At 35.1% G+C, this 24,469-nt stretch overlaps 1 protein-coding gene across 1 annotated transcript in view; it reads right to left on the minus strand.

The window, feature by feature from the left end:
* The window catches only part of LOC126457560 (esterase FE4-like), a 49,537-nt gene extending 25,460 nt beyond the window's left edge, over window positions 1-24,077 (minus strand). The window contains exons 1-3 of the mRNA XM_050093973.1: window positions 23,969-24,077; window positions 10,065-10,181; window positions 8,488-8,631 (exon numbers count right to left, since the gene is read on the minus strand). The gene's annotated coding sequence lies outside the window, so the exon portion shown is untranslated. The remainder of the gene's footprint in view (window positions 1-8,487; window positions 8,632-10,064; window positions 10,182-23,968) is intronic.
* Window positions 24,078-24,469: the final 392 nt, after the last annotated feature.

Raw genomic sequence — 24,469 nt, forward strand, 5'->3', positions numbered from 1 at the left:
GCACACATAGAAGTTGAAAATTTATTCATAGCTTTTGAAATGATCACTACCTTTCTAAGGGAGGAAAGAGGGAGAGACTGTGGAAGGTTAGAAGGGGTTAGGAGAACTCATGTTCCAGGATGAGAGCAAACCATGTTAGGAGGTTGAGGGGAAACTAGGAAGTTTCTCATTTCAGTGAAGAACAAATAAGCTAGGTGCTTCAATAGTTATGCAGACAAGCAAACTGTTTGACAATAATCTTATCAATAATAGTCTCATTCTGTACCATTTATTAATGAGGAGAGTATTATACTATCACTTTCAAAAGTTTAATATTTTTAAAAACATTAGGGTAGACCTTGGTGAACAAATCAATGCCTAAATGTTGAAATCACACTCAGAATTCTCTCTTCCATCTATAACTGTTGGTATTGGTGATTCCTATTAGATAAACATTTATTAAAAACTTTTAGATCAACACATTTTGACAACAAGTGCCATAACATACATTATCAAGGTCAGGTATGCTGTGTTTGCGTTTGGTGTACCAGATGAGTTTTAAGGAATTTTTCCTAAGTATTGCAGTATGGATGGAGAAAGAACCTCTCACATTCTGTGTATACAGTGATACCAAATACGTGCGGGGAAGCCAACTTCAGTAATGAAAATGTACAAAGAGATGTGTTGTCATAATCTGTACAGATACTTTACATTGTAATGAGCTATCTATTAATTCAGTCAGAATAAAATCATGCACTGATTATTTCACTAGTTCAATATCTTAGCAAGAACATGTTACTGACTATGTGAAATATTTGATAATGTTTGTTTCTTCAAAAATATAATTAATATTTACGCCATGTTTCTCTTCAAATAAATATAACTCAAAGAGTGATTTTCAAACAAATGCAGAGAAAGTTTAGTTTCTGTATCTCATTTTTCATTTATAACTGAAATGAAAAGTATTAATAAATTTCTAAGTATTACATTTATTTCAGTGTACTGAACTTTTTATTCAATTTCACACATCTATACCCCATCCCCACTTCCACCAACTCAACCACTTCAGTTACTTTAATTTCTCATATTTATATGCACTGAGCAATTCATCTAGTAATATTTACTATTCCTCTATTTTATCCATTCCTTGATAATGCTCACATTAATAACATAGTGTATGGTAGTATTACCACATGTCATAAAATATAAGCAAACTATTAGCAAATTACATTCTTCAGAAGGAGAGTTTATAATCTGTAAGTATTACATGAAAAGGATAATGAGATTAATGGATTACACTCTTCATCCCTATTTATACTGAAAATTAAGTCACTGAGTAGATACAACTATGATTTCGCTGATACGTAAGGTAACTTAGAGACATGTAAATAATGACGATCAAAAAGAAAGGCATTAGTTGATGATCTGAATATTCATATAATGCAGTTTTTACCTTCTGATAAATTAACTTCTTAGTTCTCATATGAAAAGTCTTACATTCCATTATAAAAAGCATTATACCCTTGGAGTTTTTACAGAAGCAACCTAACTATTGTTTCTAAAGGTGAAACATTGTCAGTTTCATTACATGCAAAGCAGTGTTCAGTTATTAAGATTGTAACAGCCACATGTAGCAGTAGTACCTAGTCTGTACACAGCATTTCCTTCACTACTTTCCTTAGACTCTTCTGTGAAGAAGCAATTAATATTTGTCTATTTATCTGTTTCATAGTGTTTACTAATTTCTTTCTGTTTGCTTATGTTATGGCCATTTGTATTAAATGAATAGACTTCATTACTGCAGTTAAAAATCACTTCAGCATTCAACTGTTTTCTGATTCATTTTGAATTTTGTAGCCATTGGAAATAGTATCATAAAAAGTAAACAATGCTCCAGTTGTTGCAGCATGAGTAATCACTAGCAATGATAGTATCTATTTTGTACACAATGTTTGCCTTAGTCTTTATCTTTCATGCTTCTGCAAAAAAAAAATGAATATTAGGTGTGTTTTTATTATTGTAAGGTAGTTTTTTTAAAGTGTTTTATCAATTGTCACAGGAGTAGTGAGTTTTTTTTTGTGAATTTATACCCAGGAGGAGTGTAGCAGGAGTACTTAGGTTGTGTCTGTTGGTTTCATGGGTTAGTATTATATTTCTCATGTAGATGGATAGGTACTGCTCCTATCAAGGTGAAGACTGATCACTTTCAGTGAAAACTTGAACATGCTGTTGGGACTAACATTGTCTGTGATACATGATTTTTCAGCGATTTATGATTCATTTGATGTGGCCAGTTCTCACTGAGCTAAGGAAGAAGAACTAAGAGTGACAGGCTCAAAAATCTATGGAGAGGGGGTACGCATTGCACTACTGCTCTATATGCCTTAAAACTGCTTTGAGTATGGCCATTGGTGTGTATGCATATGAGTCACCACAAATTGCCTTACAGTTGGGACCAACATCAGTGAAAATTCTGAACAAGTGCAGAGTGTGGGTTTTCTGACCATTAACAGCTCCAATGTTAGACAGGTGATGGAATCACTTGGAGAAATAACGTGTAGGTTGGGTAGGAATACCAGTGTCCACTCAGGATGAAAATTTAGTGGTCTGGTGTGAGGTACAGAGGAGGAGCTTCCAGTGGCCCTACTGACTACACTTGGCTTGGCCACTGGAAAATAATCAGCCATGAGAGCCTGAATGACATCTGCTACCTGTGTTCAAAGAATACCACCATTTCTTACAGGCAGCTTAGTGAACTGGTCGAGACAGCTAGCCTTGCAAATAGGATGGAATCTGCAAAATTACTCCCAGAAACAATTCATTTTCTTTGATTTAGTGTGAAGTGTATGACTGAAACTAGAGAGTCATACAATTCTGTGATCATTTTGGATATCAAAATAAACCTCAGTTATAAAGTGAATAATTGCAGAAAGGATTTAGCACACTGGACTCGCATTCGAGAGGACAATGGTTCAATCCCATCTCCGGCCATCCTGATTTAGGTTTTCCGTGATTTTCCTAAATCGTTTCAGGCAAATGCTGGGATGGTTCCTTTGAAAGGGCATGGCCAATTTCCTTCCCAATCCTTCCCTAACCCGAGCTTGCGCTCCGTCTTTAATGACCTCGTTGTCGACGGGACGTTAAACACTAACCACCACCACCACCAGAAAGGATTAACTATGTCAGCAGGGTATGTGTGTCATCTACAAGTGGGTATTTTAGAGTACAGATACCACTTTAAAGGACTGCCAAATATGTCAGAATCTATGATCTATTACTTACAAAGGGTAGTATCTAATCTTGTAGACAGGTGAAAGAAAATGTTAATATAATATTAAATTACTGCATCAGAATCTATGGAAAGATTCCAGAATTTGTCTTGCTTACAAATAGTAAAGACATTCACATATTGCTAGTAACAGAAAGCAAGCTGAAACCACAAATTAATGGCAAATCAGATTCTGATTTTGAATGCTTACATATTGTTAAGATACACTGTATGATGATGGTTCATGTCTGTTTACAACTGTGAATAATATGGTAGTAAACCTATTTAATCATGTTAGTGCAGATGTTGATAACAAAATAAGCTGGTTGAGGACAAGTGTTAATGAGGGACTGCATTTGTAACCAGTTGCTTTTATGTACTGTACCCTCTGCCTCAAAAACTGTAATGGCATGACATGTCACAGAAAATTTTTAACGAATTGCATGTAAGTTTCCCAAACATGTTACAGAATTAGGAGTAGATTTCATCATATCAGCTGTAGACTGGGGAGACTTGAGAGATTAAGGCAGTTGTTGTGAATAGCAATTTAGTGATATTGTTCTCTATGCCTTCTCTGTAAACTTAACAGAGAACTTGTAAGAGGAACATCTTAGATATTTTGGTTAGTAACAGGCTGAATCTTTTCATTCACTTAATGTACGGCAGGAAAACATGAGTGTAAGACCCTTACACTCTTACAGACCAATTGTGTCAATATAAATAATAAAAAACCTAGGCATGGCTTTTCCATGTAAGTGTAAAAAAAAAACAGATTTCGTATTAAGTTAGCAGTGTGTTGTAATCTAGTCACGTACTTTATATGTATCCATTAATACCACTGCATAGTGGTAAATACAGTGAAAAAGTAAAATTTTGGATTACATAATTTTGATAACTTGTTAACTGAAAATAAAGCTATGTAAAGAAGACTATAACTTGTAGTAATATATCCTTTAACTTACATTTTCATGCAAAATTTACAGAAAAGTAAATCAAGTACTTTATTTACTGATAATGTAAATGTAATTACTTTTGGTTTTGCTTGTAATGATTAATTTTACAGTTAATTGTAGTGAAATGATGGTTGTAAAAGAGTTCATTGTGTGAACAATGTGTATTTTCATACCAGTTTTGGTATAAGAGCAGTTCAAGTTGTTATTAGACACTTGAGTGTATTTTTTTATTTTTTTATTTTGTAATAAAATTGTAAGGTTATCATTGTGAAGACTAAATACATTGTCATTTAGAAGATTATTTTCCAGGCAAAATACAGAAGAGAGAAACCAAACTAAAATTTTGTTAAGATTATTTAATAACTTTTGCTACCTGAATTATTCACTTCATTTATTAAGGTATTTACACGTTCTTCATACTTAAAAACCAGAACTAAAATTCGGCTCCCTTGATGATGATAACAAGGCCATTATATAATGAGATAAGTATTAGACGACCAAATTATTAATGTGATCATGCTCTTTTTACAGTCTACAATGAAATCACAAAAAACTCAATACTGAAACCTGAACACTGATTGTGTATTACACCATAGTAAGAAAAGTGTTAGAACAGTCAACATCATAACATAATGGAAATGTTGCGTGTAAACTGAAAAACCTCAAAAGCATTGTAAAATTTGTCTTAGGCAGGTTTGTGAGCAATAGGAGAGACCTGGTGTGGTTCAGAAATTATGTTAGAAAGTAGCTATGTAACAAAAGAAAGCTTTACCATATATTTGAATGTAACCAGCTTTCATAGAAACAAAACACTAAATGAAGAAAAAATGTGCAACAAGGAGAGATTTTCTAGAAGTATTCATCAAATTGAAAAGTAAAATATTATCCTCTCATCTTTCAGAAAATTCTAGGAGAGTTTGGTCTTAGGCAAAATTAGTAAACAGTCAAAGGCATCTGTCCAGTGTTTACCTTAGCATCAAGATGTAGGATGACAAAGGGAAGACCTAAATACTAAATTCAACTTCCCAAAATTGTTTCAGTTAGAAACACTATACTATGTTTCTTCACTTTTATCATCACTTAAACATGAAGATGACAGATATTGAAATATGTGATCGTAGGAAAGATAATCATCTACAGTTGCATAACAGAGAGAATAGTGACTGTAGTTGATGGGATGGATACAGAAATATGAAAGAACTCGATCCTGTTCTATTGATAATATATAATACATTACTATCAGAACAATGGGTTTCTAGAGATAAAAAAAAAACCGCAGCTCATTCATGTACTCATAAAGAGTCATCAAATAGATCCACACAATTACAGGCCAACATCATTGAAGTCAGTCAGTTATAGGATATTTGGACATGTTTTATGATCACATATTAAGGTGATTCTACATTCCAATGGAATACTTTGTGAAAATCAACATACTCATTTAAAAAACAAATATTACGTGAAACCCAGCTCAATTTTTGTACATAACATACATAGGTAGTACATATCAATGTGCAGATTGATGCTGTGTTAATTGATTTCTGGAAAATATTTTATAAAGTTATTCATTGTCATCTAATGAGAAAATATAAGAGTATGTAAGATCATATCACTTTTGTCAATGGGTTGAGGATTTCCAAACAAATGAATTAGGCATGATATTATTAATGAAAATAAATCAATGGAGTCAAAAGGAGATTGTTATAGAACCATTATTGACTAGAAAATGTTTACTAGGTTGTTATAAATATACCTGAAAAGTTTGCGAGGATGTTGCGGGTTATGATGTGCTGAGAAATAATTGTTAAAAAATAATTTGGTATGTTGCACCATTTCTGAGTTAATTAGCACTGAAGTTAGCCAGTAATGCTGTTGCGTGGGCAAATCAAGTAGCCCACCAGAGATGATGTCACCAAATGCTCTTAGGTTTGGTTTTCTACATCTGAAGAGGAGAGTGATGCAAGAATTACAGATGGGAAGGATCAAACACTGAATCACATATAAGGGCTGAGCAACCTTATGGGCTATTATCTACACCATGAGAACAACTGGCACTAACTGTATCTGGCAAGCCACTTGACTTTGCATCGATAGCGACCTGATACACTAACTTCAATGCTAATTAACTCATGGTGCAGCATATTGATTTTTTTCTTAACAATTACTTCCCAGCACAACCTACCCTCCAACATGCTTACAAGATTTTTGTAGTGTTTCTGTCTACACTGTGTAGTGGTTGGTGCCATTGCCTATGGGGAAGTTGCAATAGTAGATAAGTATAGTAAAATGCAAGAAGACCTGCAAAGGATTAACACCTGTTCCAAAAATTTACAATCAACCATTTTAATACATTCTACGTAATAGAAAGAAGAAAAATTTACTGTTCAGTGACACTATGAACAGTCACATCTATTAAATATATGGGAGTATATGTACAGGGAAATTTATAGTAGAATCACCAACTAACTCTAATTACAGGAAATAGAATAGGTGTCCACACACCAAGCAGGTAGCTTACATATTCTTCTTTTCACCAATAGTTGATTATTTTTCCTAACAAACAGCACTACTTATATTCTGACAGTTGCCACCCTTTCCATGTCAAACGATTCCTCCTATACAGTCTTCACATTTGAGCAAACTTTTTTTTTTTTTCGGATGAAGTCTCTTTACATAATACACCACCATTATCACCTCCACCTTCATTGGACATAATTACTCCACCAGCCTATTTCAAAAGCAGATTTCCTGGGCCATCATATCCAATCCTGGTACTGCTGATCCCTCCAAAAGACAACTTTGAAGCACTGCACTTGTCACTCATATTATCTTGGTCTGGAATGTATTAATCAGCTACTTCAACAGAGCTATGACTTCCTAAAATGATGCCTTGAAACCAGATCCATTCTGCTCCGATGCTCCCACCACACCTAGAATAGCTGCTTTTCGCTCTCGCAATCTCCACAATGTTCTTGTCAGACCTTATGTTCCTTCTGCACCCAGCATCCTACCCTATTACCCATACCCCTGTAACCATTTCCATTGCAATACTTGATCTATGTATCCTCCTACCACCACCTACACCATCCCAGTAACTGTCAAAACATGTACTATCAATGAGAGAGCCACCTGAGAAACAACACATCATATGCTAGCATTCTGCATACACTGATTGGCCTTTTACATTGCCATGATTACTATCACCAAATTATCAGCTAGAATGAATGGTCATAGGCAGAGGGTGTATACTGGCAGCTCAACATATCCTGTTGCAGGCATGCTCTACAACATGGCAGTTATGATATAGGTGCCTGTTTCACCACATGCACTATTTGGATTCTTGCCACAGAGATCACTTTTTCAGACCTCTACAGGTGCGAACTTGTGCTACAACATATCATTGGTTCTCGCCACCCTCCTGGCCTTAATTTGTGCTAGCTTCTTAAATCTTGGCATTTATTTGTTGTAACTGCTCCTGTCTTCACTGAATTTTAGTTTTCTACATCTTTCATTTCCTTACCTGTCTGTTTTTCACCATCCACTTCTAACTCTGTTACATACAATGCATTCAGTTTTTCAGTCTACTTAATCTTGTATCAGTAATCTCTGTCTTGCATATTACCCTGTCTTCCACCTTTAAGCTCTAACATTTTCAAATTTTGTCCAGTGCAGTCCCAAAAATAAGTCTTTCCTTCCCATCCTGCCCAGTGAATCTCCCCTGACCTGCAATTATGGGTGAATTTTCGAAAACTACTCCTTTTCCTATACCTCTCCAGTCATTTTCCTTCACCCCTCTTTCTTCCCCTTCACCCTTCACCCCTTCTGCCAGAAGAAGGACCCATTGGCCTCAAAAGTTTGCATAACTGTAACCTTTTTTTCATGAAGGTTCCGCTGCTGCTTGCTGACCGCTACTACTCACCATGCAGAGTCACAGACAGGCACAACAAAAAGACTGCTGAACAAAAGAGCTTTCAGCCGAAGGGCCTTCTTCTAAAGTGGACAACTCACATACACATTCACATAACCACAGCTCACACACATTATGATATATGAAAATTAATTATGGGTATTTTGTTGCAACATAGTTGTTTGAGAATACATTAAACTAACACAACAAATACATTTGAAAAGAAAAATTGAACAACATTACCAAATTGACATTTATTTAACTTGCTTCTTGCAAAAAAACTGTAACCTGCTATAATAGTGCCGTTGCACAACTTTATAATAGCATTTCATTATACATCCACAAAATATTAAACTATTTCAAACAATATTTCTGCTCACCTTAAAACGTAATGATCCAATTGGTGGTTCAGCATACGGAATTCCTTTGAAGGTATAAACAGGGTTGCCAGTTGTGGTATTAAGTTGACGACCTCTTATGGGACCCAGAGGTGTGTCTACTGTTACGTATATTCGTGATGCACCCTATGAAAAAAAATTAATGTCACCTTTATTAGGATAGGAGATACACATTGCAAATAATTAATCCAAAGAAGTTACTATTGTTTCATAAACTGTATAAACTTTCTTGTGAAGTTAGTTTCGAAAAGTAGATAAAAACTAATGACAAAGGAATGAACATAATCATTACTAAGGTACTACCAAAAAACTGGAGGTAAGCTCAAAATTACTGATTGTATAAAAGTGCTGATATATTTCAGTTGTTATAAAACAGAATGTTGCTTTCTCAAAACATAGTATATATTAGCTAAGTGCTGTATTACCTCAGTTTGCTTCACTAAACCATATACGAAAAGAGCAAAGGCAAGATACACAATTTTTATGTGAGGCATTGCTGTCTGTGAGAAAATGTCAAAGCACAGACTTACTAGGCAGAGAGGTGTTCCCCTCAACTACTATATATACAGATGTATATCAGCAATTATAATTTTATTGTAAGATAAAATATCCATCAAATACTCACGTGTGAACTTGCTCTGCTTGCTCATATGCTAAATTACTGTAATGCACTTTCGTGAGATAAGACTTGTGATAAAACAAAGTTCAAGTTTTGCAGGGAGTTACCTACTACATACGAGATAATTTACCACTTGTGAAACAGATAAACTGATAATTAGTGCCTGGGTGTGTGCTGATTTGAGAGCATCAGTTTTTAATACAAAGGTGATGAAATTACATTATTCTTACTGTGAAGGCAGTTATCTCACAGAATAAATTAATTGATGATAAATTGTTTGTATGACCTATGAAAGCACATATTAATGAGCAGTCTGAATTAGGTAGATTATTATATGAGAAAGTCTTGATTTAAGCAAATGTCTTGTGGCCAAGACAATTAATTCTCATCAGAAACTGTTTTATGAGGCACAAAAACTAGTCATAAAAAGTGTAACTGGACTGTCAAGTTATTGTACTACTTGTTATTCATAATAACATAATTTTATTTCAAAAGTCCTGCTCATAAGGAAAGAACGGGAAGAAATAATTGTCCAGAAATGTGGGCAACCATAATACTATGAACAATATAAAATAATATAAAACCTATGCATTGGTGCAGTACAAACTTGAGGATTTCATAGGAATCTCTTACTTAAATTCGGTTACAATAGAGAAGGAGGAAAAAGTCTTAATTTAAATGTAGTTCTCCAGTGGGATTAAAGCCGACGGTTACAATTTTAGTGGCATCCAGCTACAGAGGAATCACGTATTTGAACATTCCTTACTCGGTGCAGTTCAAACTAAGGAGAGAGATGCCGATTGAGAATTTATTTTATGTTTAACACATTATGATGCATTTGAACATGCTGTGCTCATCATCAGGTGCTTATGCATACAGAAAACTGATCCATAAAGATAAATCATCTTAATCTAAATTAACATAGAACTGATTTACTCACTGTTCGCTGCTGGAGTGGCTATAGTGGTATTTGGGAATGTCAGTGGGTGGCAAGAAATCAATGTCCAGTATGGCCTTCTACTAGTGTGCATCTGAGTCTCACTGAGAACACCACGGCCTGTGTGGGAAGCAAAAAGTTTTGCAACAGATATTGAAATGTGGTATCGAGTGATACATATTTTCCTTCAGAAACTAGACAGTGCATTCTGCAGACTTAAGGCCAATAAGAAAAAGCTAATAGCATGTGGCGACTTCAAGATAAATTTCCAGAAAAACTCAAATGTAAAACAAAATCTCATAAACATTTTTTCAACGTATAATTTACAGCCCACAATAAACTCTCCCACAAGAATCACCAAAACGACCCGTACATGTACCACTATTGACCAAATATTCACATATGCAGAAAAAAAAGACTTCCTGGCTGGAACCATAAGAACAGGATTAAGTGACCATAATGGACAGTATATTGATTTCCATACAATACTGATACCTAAAACCACAATGCCAACGAAACTAGCCAAAGAAGAATGGACCCTAAGCAAACAGAATACAGGCACCTTAAGACAACTGTAAGCTAAGGAAACATGGAATGCAGTATATGAGCATGGAAGTACAAGTGAAAAGTTCAACAGATTTATGGAAATATTTAAAAAGTACTAAGAAACTGCATTCCCAATAAAGAAACGTAAACAAAGGTCTAATAATTGAGACAAATCTGGACAACTGGAATAAAGATCTTAAGCAAGAAAAAGAGAAAACTATATGATATCCTAAAGGCACAGGTAGGTGAGGGATTTCATGCTTATTACAGAAAATACAAGGGATGAGTGGTCTTTTTGTGTGTACATTTTGTTTTAAATACATTATATTTTCAAATATATATATATACAATGAAGAGGCAGGATCATCACTTTTTGAAATAGTGGCCTAAATGATTTGTGATTATCTACTGCTTTCATTACTCTTACATTTTTAAAAAAAATTTGAATATTTTGATAGCACCTCCAGAATTTCCCCAGAACATAATACCATACTGGAGATGAGATTTTATGACTGCATAGTATTAATATACACACTGAAGAGTGTTGTAGGTGGTAGATTTTTGTAATGTATGTGACACAAAACAAGAAGTACTTAAGTTTTTGTTCATTTGCCCAATATGTGCTCTTGTGCTCTCCATTTCAAGTTGTCTTGTAGATGATGTCCAAGAAATTTGGTACTGGCAATTATGGTAATTTTTTGTCTATATAGCTCTAGATTGGGCAATATGAGATTTTTTGTTTGTGCTGTGTGTGTATCCATAGCTACAGATTTTCCAGTGTTTATTATGAAGTCCTTATTATCAGAGTAGCGACTGTAACTACATAATGGCGGCAAGTGTACACGTAACTTTAAACCGCTCTGCAGTTTTTGAGGACTTAATTTCAATCAAGTGTGTTGTTTGTGACGAAACAGTGCTAAATGGAGTTAGAATATGCGTGTTTAAACATAAATGGTGCCATTCACGCTGTTATGCTCAAGAAGATTTACAAATACAGTGTAAATGTGACATAGAGTGTAACGGCCGCGAGATCGCGAGTGAAAAGTGCTACGCGGGAATAGAAGATAGCGTGCATGACGAACTTCAAAAAGAACTTGACATTATAAAAAAATATATAAAAACAATGGAAAATTTGGTACTAACCATACGGGAACTGTCTGAATCGTCAAGGCAACAAGATCTCATTAATGCTAGCCATAAAATTCGTAGGTATGCACAACCAAATGTACAAAGTGTAAACAGTACGACTGTAACTAGAAATATGAACGAACTGATCACTCTAAAAGACACAAGTGAATTAAACGCAAGAAAAGAAAGTGTTAATAGTGCATCTATGGATAAAAATATGAACAAACTATCCACACAAAAATATACAAGTGGATTAAACGGAGAAAAACACAAGGTAAATATTCGTAAGGAAAAAAAAGTAAACAACCACGTTATGCATAAGCAAGGATACAAGCAACAGACATATATTTTTGCAGATAGTCATGGGAGAGGAGTTACGGAAATTATGAGAAGAAATCACCCAGACCTTAATGTAACAGGCATCATCAAACCAGGCGCGCCATTACGCGAAATTCTGAAAAACAGTGACAACATATTAACGACGGGTAACAGCTGCATCATAATAGGAGGCGCAAATGATGTTTACTGTAATGAAACTTGGCGTGCAACGAGAATCCTAAAGGAAACAATCAAAAGGATGCCTCAAGTGCATTTCTACATTGTTAGTATCCCCAGGAGGCACGATCTGATGGAAAACTCGTGCGTAAACATCGAGATTGTTACAGCAAACAGGCTATTTGAGAAAATATGTCGAGGTTTCCAGAATACGACTTTTGTAGAGATAAACAGTGTTCACAGAGAGCACTTCACAAGACATGGTCTCCACATGAACGTAAAAGGGAAAAAGATTATTAGTGCCGAAATACTTAAATTTATTAATGAGTCATCTGTAATGGAAGTGTCTCCAATCCCAATTCCGCCAAAACAAGAGTTGTCTGTAACAGTGGAACCATCATTATCTGCAGTAGAGCTACAACAAACACCAGCAGCAGCAGCAAAGGCTCAGATGTTCTCAGCAGCAGTGTCTGATAAACCAATAGCAGCAGAATCACCACAATCATCAGCAGAGCTGTCGTCATCAGCAGCAGCATCCAGAACAGCAGACCACATAATACTACCTCAAGGCAATGAAAATGCATGTGAGGAAAACATACGAAGGTCATTAGCTGCAGCAGCTAACAAAGAAGGGCAGTCACCAAGTCGGCGAGCACAGGAGCCACCAGCAACAGCAACCACACAGAAGAGGTGCCTGAGGCCTGGGAGATCAACAGCAGAAGCAGCTTCCAATCAAGACAGATGCCTGAGAACTAGGAGATCTGCTACACTAAGTGACAATTTTTTATGGTACCGAGTAAGCAGAAAGAGAACATGGAAAAAGATGTAAGTAAAACTGTCCATTTTAAATACCAGTGTGACAATAGTGAGAGGAATATAAACACCGGACAAAGATACGTTCCAGGTTTAATGACACAAACTGAAAAAAATCACTGCATAGTACCAGAAGCAAAGGGAGCAAGTGAAGTGCTTAGTATATTACAGGAAGGGGAACTATTACATTTAAAGCCAACTGTTAGAATACTTCACCAAAATGTTCAATACATAAACAATAAAACAGAGGAACTAGAGATAATATTACAGGAGTATAGGCCAAACATTCTAGTAGCTACAGAACATGGGCTAAAAGAAAATCACATAGGAATGTACAACTTGAAGAATTATGTGAAAGTAGCCAGTTTTTGCAGAACTTCCTATAAAGGTGGTGGGGTTGCTATTTTTTCTAACTACAAATCAACTAAAGCCATAAATATAACAAAATATGCTATAGAATTGAGCTTTGAAGCTACAGCACTGGAAACTAAAATTGCTGGGAATTTATGTTGTGTATTAGGTTTGTATCGATCACCAAATGGTATAATTAAAACCTTCTTTGAACAGCTGGAAGATATAATCCAACACCTCTCAAAAACATATGCTTATTTGATCATTATAGGAGATCTGAACATAGACACGAGTAAAAATACAGACAATACTAAGACCCTACTGGACTTATTGTGCATATACAATCTAAAAATAAAAATAGATAAACCAACCAGAGTAACAAAGCATAGTGAAACTATTATTGATCATGTAATAACAAATATTCCTAAATGCTATTGTGACACACAGGTAATAAACTCCACATTAGCAGACCATTTTGCAATCATGATAGACATAAATATAAAGACTAGTGATTCAGTGCAGAAGATATGGGAGATGAGAAGACAGAACTACCCACATAACATAAATCTGCTGAAAAAGATGTTAGAGGCAGAAAACTGGGAAACAATATATGCAGCTAAAGATGCAAACACCAAATGGAACCAGTTTTATTCTTTATTCAATTATTATTATGATGTTACATGTCCTGTTAGTAAAAGGCTTGTCAAACAGCAACAAAAAAAGAAAAGCTGGGTGACTGGAGAAGTAATCCATGCCAGAAATAATCTGAGAGTGTATTATGACCTCTCCAAACAAAAAAATAATGAGGCCTACAACACACTGTATAAAATAAAAAAGAAAGAGTACTGTAGTTTTATCAGAGAAACTAAAGCATCATTCATCAGGATATCTATAGATAAGGGAAAGAACTACTCAAAAGGTTTATGGTCGTTCATTAATGGAGAGAGAGGAAAAGTAACAAATCGGGCAGAGGACATCTGCCCACTGATGAGTGGGAAAAGCAACGCAAACCCTCTAGAAGTAGCCAATACTTTTAACAGATATTATATTACTGTAGCAGACGAATTAATAAGTCAAAATAAAACAAATGCAGTAAGTAAATTGTTAAACCCCCCACATACAAATCATACTATGGTTTTCATACCTACAACAGATGCAGAAGTGTCAAACCTAATAAAACAACTTAAAATTAAACATTCTTCTGGCTTGGATGGTGTCACATCACATCTCATAAAGGAATGCAGAGAATGTATATTAAAACCATTGACACACATGCTGAATGCTGCGATAGAAGAAGGTATATTTCCAGATTCACTGAAAGTAAGTAAAGTGAAGCCAATATTTAAGAAAGGGAACAGGGATGAATTAGGAAATTACAGGCCAATATCATTGATCTCAACATTTGCTAAAATCTATGAAATGATAATAAAGAATAGAATTGTAAGTTTTATAACAAAGTACAGTATACTGCATTCATCACAACATGGTTTCAGAGAAGGGAAGTCAACAAAAACAGCATCAACAGATATAATTGAGCACATTCTTAATTTACTTGACAGGCAACAAAAGACTTGTGGGATTTTTATGGACCTATCTAAGGCATTTGATTGTGTGAACCACTCAAAATTAATGATGAAATTACATCAGTATGGAATTAGAGGAAAATGCTATGACATACTTAAATCATACATTACAAATAGGAAACAATGCACAGAAATCAGACATACTAGTGGGGGAAACATAACAAACTACATATCAGAATTACAAACAGTTAAACACGGTGTACCGCAAGGGTCTGTGCTTGGGCCAATACTATTCATACTCTACGTAAATGACTTCTCTAACTATATAAATCAGAAACTTATAATGTATGCTGATGACACAACAATCATTTGCACAGCTGACACAAAGGAGGAGCTTGAGAAGGAAGCACTCCTGACTATTGAAAATGCAAATAAATATTTAACACAAAACAACCTGTTTATGAATCAGTCTAAAACAATGAATGTAGTATTTCAGACCAAGCGTAGTGAAAATTATAATATAAATGTTAATATAAATGGAAACACTATTAAAGAAGTAACCAGCACAAATTTTCTAGGAACTATAATAGACAAACATTTGGCATGGGGGGAGCACATAGATGCACTGTGTAAAAAGATAAACAAACAGATCTTCATCATGCATAAAACAGCTAAGACTGTGGATGATAAAGTCCTCAGATCAATGTATTATGGACTTGTCTTCCCACATTTGTCTTATTCGGTTCATATATGGGGAAATGCACAAGCTGGCTACCTAAAAAGAATATTCACAATTCAGAAAAGGGCAGTGAGATGCATTGCAAAAATACCACCAAGACAGACCTGTAGGCAAGCTTTTGTACACTATAATATTATGACAGTATATTCACTGTATATATACCAAAGCATAATGGTGGTAAGGTCAAGTGATAAACACCTCCTAAATAAAGATGTACACAAACACGGTACAAGAGGAAATGAAAATTACTACATGATAAACAGAAATCTAAAACTGTCTATGACTGCCCCAGAAGAAGCAGGCAAAAGGTTTTTTAATAAACTCCCCAAAATCATTAAAAAAGAAACAGATCTAAAATGTTTTAAAAATCATTTGAAACTATATCTCACAGAGAAATGTATATACAGTTTGAGTGAATACTAAGATGTGTTTAAATATATCATTACTGAAATGTACCTGTAAAAATTATCATTTCTGTATGTTTTTTTTGATTTGTGTGTACATATAATGTGAAACATGTAAAACCTTTGTATGATTATGGACTATTTCTGTTTAATCATTTGTTTCATTTATATATATATTGAAATCAAGTTTGATGTTAATAGGCTATTGTATGACACACCCAATACTCTCAGCTGGATTTTCAGCTGGAGTCCATGGGCAAAGAATAAATAAATAAATAAATAAATAAATAAAGCATGTTAGTCTGTCAGTGTCTTCTCTTATGTTTTTTGCATGGGTTTCTTCTCAGATTCCTGTAATTAAAACGGTTGCATAATCAGCAAATTGAAATATTTTAGTTCTGTCATTGCTTATGTTTAGGTCATTTACATAGAGTAAGAACAGAACAAGACCCATTGCTTATCCTTGTGGCACACCATATTCAATAGTCAGTAGCTTGGAATTATATTTCATAATGATAGTATTCCTTTCCAGATCTATTTCCACATATTGTTCCACATTCTTAAGAACAGAGTTGAGCCAGTTGTTAGCTTTTCTTCTGGTGTCAAGATTTTCTAACTTGTGTGGCAATTTGTCATGATTAATGGTGTCAAAAGCATTTGAAAAATCTAAAAATATGCCCATTGTAAGTTTTTTGTTGTCTTATGATAATAGTGCCTCTAATAGAAAAGAGTGAACTGCTGATTCGGTTGAATGGTTTACTCCAAATTCATGTTCAGATTCTGACAGAATGCCAATATCATCTAAGAAGTCTGTTAGACTCTTATGCAAGAGCCTTTCTAATATTTCTGAGAAAACAGACACAAGTGCCAATGGTCTGTAGTTGGAAATATCATCTTTGTCTCCTTTCTTGAACAATGGCTTTACTTTTGCTATTTTGAAACATGAAGGAAAAGTTCCTATAGCAAAAGATAGGTTACATAGGTGAGTTAAGGACTCAGTAATCAGGTCCCCACATTTCTTTATAATGAAATCAGGTATATCATCTACTCCTGCAGAGTGTTTCATTTTGAGACTTTTTATTGTATTCTGTGCTTCTTCTACATATGTTGGGTAAAGGAACATTGATTTGCTTGAGACAATTCACCCCAGTTTCTGTATGCTGTTTTCTATTGGAGGTCTGTTTTAGTAGTTTCTCTGTTACTTTTATAAATTAGTTATTAAACATATTAGCTACTTCCTCTGGGTTATTAATGTTTTCCAAGCCGGACTTTAATATAATATTATTAATTCTATTTTTTTCAAGGAAGCAAAACTGAAGGCAAATGCTCTATAAATTCAATCTGAGCAGATGGTATACCTGATAAAATAATAAAAAGATATAGTGAATGGATTATGAAATCACTAATATATGTATGCAATAGTTCACTGGCATCAGAGACTTTCCCTTCTTGTCTAAAAATTGCAAAATTGAAACCAATGTACCAAAAAGGAAAAACAGCAGAAGCTGGAAATTACATGCCAATTGCCCTATTGTCTGGCTTCTCAAAAATTATAGAGAAAGTCTTCCACAAAAGACTTACAGCCTTTATGGAAAATAAATGTACAAAGGAAAGAAAATTTCATTTGGAAAAACTTTAGGATTATAAACGAACACACCACTGAAAGCTTTAATCAGCAATTACAGCTAGTGAGCAGGTCTCCTGTGCATGCTGAAATTAATGTTAACTCAAAATTTAATATATTTATCAATGAAGTTACAAGTCTTTTCGAAGAAACCTTTCCAAAAAAGTCAGTGAGAAAAAACCTGTTAAAGTCTGGAAACAAGCCTTGGATTACTAAAGGCATCAAATTTCTTGTAATACAAGAAGAGAACTATATGCAGCAGCCAACAGATCAAATGACCCCAGTAGAAGTATGCACTATAAACTCTACAATAAAGTTCGGAATAAGACCATACAAGCAGCAAAGAAGATGTTCTCAGAGGCAGAAATGGATTACTCAAGCAATAGAGTAAAAACTACTTGGAATTTTGTAAAGAAGGAAATAAGGAAAATTGCCATTTGTAGTGAAAATATCAAAATAAAAAGTGAGGGTCATCTTGTTAGCAATCGAGAAATAGTTGCAGATACATTAAACAAACATTTTTAACAGTAACAGAAAAAATAGGTTTACAAAGCTCCATAAACCAAGCTATAAATCTTTTTAAAGCCAGAGTACCTAGCTCAGTACAACACATGAAGGTAGCAACAGACACTGTTCAAGAAATTGAAAGAGTTATTAAATCCCTGAAAAATAAAAACTCTATTGGAATTTACAATATTTCTAAGAAATTATTAAATTACTGCTTTGGCCATGTAAGTAAAGCCCTTTGCACATTTTTGATGCATTACTTAAGCAAGGAATAGTTCCTGAGAGGCTTAATTATGCAGTTGTAAAACTGCTGTATAAGAAAGAAGATAACACAGATGCTGCTCACTATCAGCAATATCACCACTGACAAACTTTTCAAAGCTTTTAGAGAAACTAATATGTGCCAGGAAAGTTAAGCATCTCAGGCATCAAAATATCTTCAGCAAAAGTCAGTTTGAATTTCAGAAAGGTTTGTCAACAGAATACGCAATATTTGCATTTGATGACGAGTCTTGAAATCTATCAACAAAAAATTGAAGGTGGTTGGGATTTTTTGTGGCCTAATAAAAGCGTTTGACCATGTCAGTCACCACATTCTTTAACAGTAAGCTGCACATCTCGGTATAATTGGTTCGTAAATGAAATGGCTTGTCTTGTACCTGTAAAAGCTGTAGTGGATGGTCAAAATGGAGTCCCATTATCTTCAGAATGGGGTACCATCACATTTGGAGTGCCCCAAGTCTCAGTTATGAGCCCCCCCCCCAGTTTTTATTATCTTTTAAATGATCTGTCTCTGTATACAGAATATTGTAAATTCTCCATTTCTGCTGATTACACTACAATTCTTATTCATAATTCAGTAAACAAATTTGAGGAAACAGCAAATAAGATTTATCTGAAACAGTCAACTGGATTAATTGAAATTACACTAATACAAACTATGTTCAGTTCCATTCAATACTCAAAGACGAAGAAATAGTAATAGAAATAGGCGAGCAGGTGGATAACCAGGGTGCATACCTCAAAATACTTAGGCATGCGTTTTGACAGCAAACTAATTGATCAAACCACATCCTGGATGTATGCAAAAGACTGAGTTCAGTAACTTACGCATTATGCTTTGCTTCCTCTTATAGAAGTATGGAAACTATGAAGTCAGTCAATTACGGCTATTTTCACGCCATTATGGCATGTGGGTAAAAAGTTATTATATGCACAAAAAAGAGCCATTAGGATCATGTGTGGAATCCATCCTAAAGCCACATGCAGGAGTCTTTTTAAGAAACTTGCAATCTTTACATCCATTGTGCAATATATATTCTCTTTTATGTGTTACATGAGGAAAGAAAAATCCATTTTGAAACTGAATAATGAGTATCATATTCACAAGATGAGAAGAAAACGTGATAACCACTATGAACAGACAAATCTAAGTACCGGTAAGGTACAGAAAGGAGTCCATGTCACTGGCTGTAAAATTTTGAATGCCCTCCCTTCACGAATTAAGAGTTTAGTAGAATATGAGCTCTTGTTTAAGAAAGCTTTAGGGCAGTTCCTACTGCAAGGATCATTTTATACGATAGAAGAGTTCCTGAACTACAGTGTTTAGCATTTCTTGTGCTGTTAACTGCAAATATATGGCCAAATCTACATTTGTAATCCTGAATATACATATTTTGCAATTTACATTTTCTGTTACACTTATTATTTTGTAATATTTATTTATCTCTCAAAATTGATTTTCTTTAGTAGAACCTAAGTTACAGTTTACTGTATTATGAAATCATTTTGTTTGTATGTGCTACCATACATTTGTGACACGTTCCATTGCCTGTGATACTGTCACAACAAGGATCACCAGAAGAAGAAATAATTAATTAAATAATTAAATAAATATCAAATCCCATCCTCAGCACAACACGAGTTTAGGAAGAACTGCTCAGCCAACAGTGCTATCTATAAATTCCTAAGTGAAATTTTCCAGAAACCGGTGTATGCCTTCACTTGTCAAAAGCATTCAATATTATACATCATGAAGCACTGCTACAGAATTTAAATCAACTAGGTGTCAGAAGTACACCTAATGACTGAATCAGGTCATACCTTTACAAACGGAAACAAACAGTGGAAATACAACACACTGACTGCAACAAAATCACAAACTATTACTCAGATTTCCAAGACATGAAATATGATGTTCCCTAAGGATGAGTACTGGGACCAGAGATCTTCATCCTATTCGCAAATGACCTGCAAATAAATATGCAATGGCAAAACGCTTACCAGTTTGCTGACGACACAAGCTTTCTCATTGCTGCAAAAACAGAAAACTACTACAAGAAAACATAACAAAGACAAGGGATAACGTAACAGAATGGTAAACATACAATAAGTTAATCATAAATGATAGAAAAACTGTAGCAATCCGTTTCCATAATGTCAAGAGAAGGTTCCACAAACTATAAATACCCTGTTGTCTAACAAAGCTGTAAACAGAGTTTATTTGATGAAGTTACTCAGGATGTGGATCCAGGATAATGTCAGGTGGGGAACTCATATTGACAATCTCAGCAAAAAACCTGTAAGATGTTGTAGTAAAGACTGCCTAAAAAGTGTCTGCTATGTGAGTGTCCAATCAATCCTGACGTATAGAGTCATTTACTGAAGAGCTTTTCCAAATACCATCAAGCTATTTAGAATCAAGAAAAGAATCACAGAAGGGGTCAAACACAGAAAATCTTGCAAGCCACTCTTCAGAAAAGTGCAAATCCTCCCGCTTCCATACCTTTATATATATGAGACCATAGTATTCATACAACAGCATGGAACTGAAAATCCCACGGTCTTCCTCAAAAATGAAGATGTACACACAACATGGCAAAAAATGTATCTCCATATAGACAATAAAACAACAAAGCTCTGCCAAAATGAAGTTCTACACCTTGAAAAAACGATATTTGGTAACTACCAAGTGATATATAATTAATAAACAACATAGCAGGTTTCAAAGATGCAGTAAAGGCATTTCTAGTTGATTACTGCATCTACAGTCTGAGAGAGTATTCTGGCAAATAATAATGTGCCAGTATGGATAATAATGTACCAGTCTTATCCACTGAAATCATAGTAACATGGTAAATACAAATAATGTACCAATTATAAGTAGTGTGGCCATAAGAGATTAATGATGTTGAAATGATAGAAACAATATTGTACTCAATGATATCCAACATGTTATGAACATTCTATGTGGCAACATTGTCTCATGGACAAATAAATAAATAGAAATTAAGTATGATCTATAATTTTATTTAATAGTAGATTGGCATTATGATCCAGTAGCATATGGATAGTCTCTGCAAATACTAGAACCGTCTGCCCATCTGTGCTGGCAGTAATTCTCATATGGCTATTGTGGTAGCCTATAGACATTGTGAATATTAAAACACCAGGGGGAAAATTAATAACATTCTGTGTGCATAGAACCTCAGCACCACACTCAGCTTGGTGAACCTTTTGTTATTTCAGCTTCTCTCTGTATAAAAGAACATTGGATGTCAAAAAGCTTTTCAACATAGATGCTTCTCATTTTTATAATCACTCCAGCAGCTGATACAGTTAATCATAATGAATAGATGATGCGTATTTTTCTTTTAGTATTTATGGAATGAATGACTGTTTTACTCAATGCTGACTTATTCTAGGCTTTAATCTCAATGTTTTGTGTTCCTTCTCAACTTTCTGGTAACAACTGCTTTACGTTTCACGTCAGCAGGAGTTGAAATCGAAGTTTCGCTGCATACATTCATCCACCAGTTTCATTCTCAACAGACTTCTGATCCTGCATTTTTTATCATTACTTTTGGTTTCATTCCTAGCAGTCTTCCCTGATTTGGAACTTCATGGCGTCCATAGTTTACAAAGTCTCACTATGGATGTACGCACTCACAACACATGACAAAAAATGGATCTCCATATAACCCATAATTGCTGTGTTGCTGTCTCTTCATTTGTGTGCCTGTCTTTCATGGACATTGGCATCCACATTATAAAAAATATTGATGCCTACTCATAACATTAACAGCATATCTACTGAGTGTTATTAGTGGATATGCTCTAATCCCTAAACCCAAATACAGAAATGCAAATGAGACTCATTGATATATATACATTGGCTATTTCGGTGCTTGGCTCCATTTCTTTGAGACCTGAATAGTAGTCACTGAATCTTGGCAACAATGCAAGATAGGCATGTCAATCCTGTGATCGATGATTTTTTTCTGTTTGACACAGAATTAGCCTACACATTTCACTTTATATATTTATATAATTTCCATTAAATGATCGTAATGGTTTCCAAATACGGTGTTTACCCGCGATCACTGGCGCTAAGACATTTTGCTCACACAAATTTCAAAACAATTGGCATTTTGTAAACAACGCCTTCATAGTTCTCGGCATTTTGTAAACAACGCCTTCATAGTTCTCGGCATTTTGTAAACAACGCCTTCATAGTTCTCGGTAGCTGGGTTTTGTACTTCCCCCAAACAGCGCAAACTGTTGTCATTGCGCCAGTACGTGTGTGTCGGTCTCAGATATGTTTTCGTTGGGCCAATCATCGCCATGCCGCATTTTGCTCATCGTGCGAGTGTCGACGTAAGTACAGATTTTGTTATTCATATTTCTTAAAATATCATTTTATGTGCATTTCTTTTTTATTATTTGCGATCGCTACGTATCTACGTAATGCTTAAACTAACATTATTTTGTATTTTTATAGACAGATAGACTAAAAGAAAGAATTTTGGCGTTGCTGGAAGAAGACGAGCCACAAGATATTACAGTAGCATCTGTTAGAACCGATAACACCGAAAGTGACCTAGGCAGTGAACACAGCGACCACCGTACAGAAACGGAACAGTCATCAGATGAAGTACAGGTGGAAATGTCTTCCTTCGAAGCACAAGGTCAGTTATTTTACTTAGACAAAGATAAACAACCGAAGTGCGGTTATAACCTAGGACGTTCCAACGTGAGGGCAAGATCTTATCATATTATTATTGTTAGATGAGAGACAAAAGCTGTGGCAAAAGGTGCCAAAGATATTGTAGACTGTTTTCTTCTTACTGTAAGTGAAGAAATGTTGACTGACATGGTAACAAATACTAATATTCATATTAGAAATATCAAGGCTCGATTTTCAAGAGAGTGAGATCATTAACAGACTGATGCTATAGAACAGAAAGTGTTTATTGGCATTTTATACATGGCTGGTACAAAACATGCCACATTTGAACGTGCAGGAAATGTGAGACAAATACGGCACTGCTCCTGATATTTTTCGAGTCGTTATGAGCGATACTAGATTTCCTTTTCTACCGACAACTGTAAGGTTCAACGGTATTCAGACACGCTCAGAGAGGTCTAAGTATGACAATCTCGCCCCAGTTCCCGAAAGATTTGATTCATTTGTCGAAAAGTATATCTATCGAATTATCAGATAGGAGAAAATGTAAGGATTGATGATGTGTTAGAAGCATTTCGTGGCCATTGTAAATTCCGTATGTACACAGCAAGTAAATTGGTAAGGACGGAATCAAGGTATATGCTTAGTGTGTCTCAAATTCGTTTTACACAACTAAATTTACACAAATTTTCCCAGGCCAGCAACCAAATGGCCCATACAAACTCGATAACACTGGATATGCTATCGTGAATCGCTTATCACAAGATATATTATACACTAATAGAAATAGAACGACTGATAATTATTTCACCTGGGTACCATTGGCTGACGAATTGATGAGCAAACGAACAACTGTAGTTATACAGTCAGAAATAATAAAAAAGAAAGCCCTCCTATGTTCCTAGTAGTGGTGGGCAGGAAATCGCGTATCTGTTAGAAATCGCAGTGACTGAGAAGTCACAGATATCACAGTAGCAACTTTACAGAATCTAACTGCGATTTCAGTCACAGTTAGCAGTCGCAAGTAGTAGTTCACATTCAAAGACGTGAGCCATCTATTGGTCGAATTTAGCACTGCTTTCTGCGATTTCAGTGAAAAGTCGCAACTAAGAGTCGCAAGTAGCAACTAAAAAGCGATGTTAACAGTGGCATCTGTTGGCCGAAGTTCGTACTACGTCCATATCTGCGGTACGCTATGGAGTCTAACTGCGATTTCCGTGACAAGTCGCAACTAAGAGTCGCAAGTAGCAACTAGAAAGCGCGGTTAACAGTGCCATCTGTGGGTCAAAGTTCGTACTACGTCCATCTCTGC

The sequence above is a fragment of the Schistocerca serialis genome, chromosome 2 (genome assembly GCF_023864345.2).
Source record: "Schistocerca serialis cubense isolate TAMUIC-IGC-003099 chromosome 2, iqSchSeri2.2, whole genome shotgun sequence".
Taxonomy (NCBI): Eukaryota; Metazoa; Arthropoda; class Insecta; order Orthoptera; family Acrididae; genus Schistocerca; species Schistocerca serialis.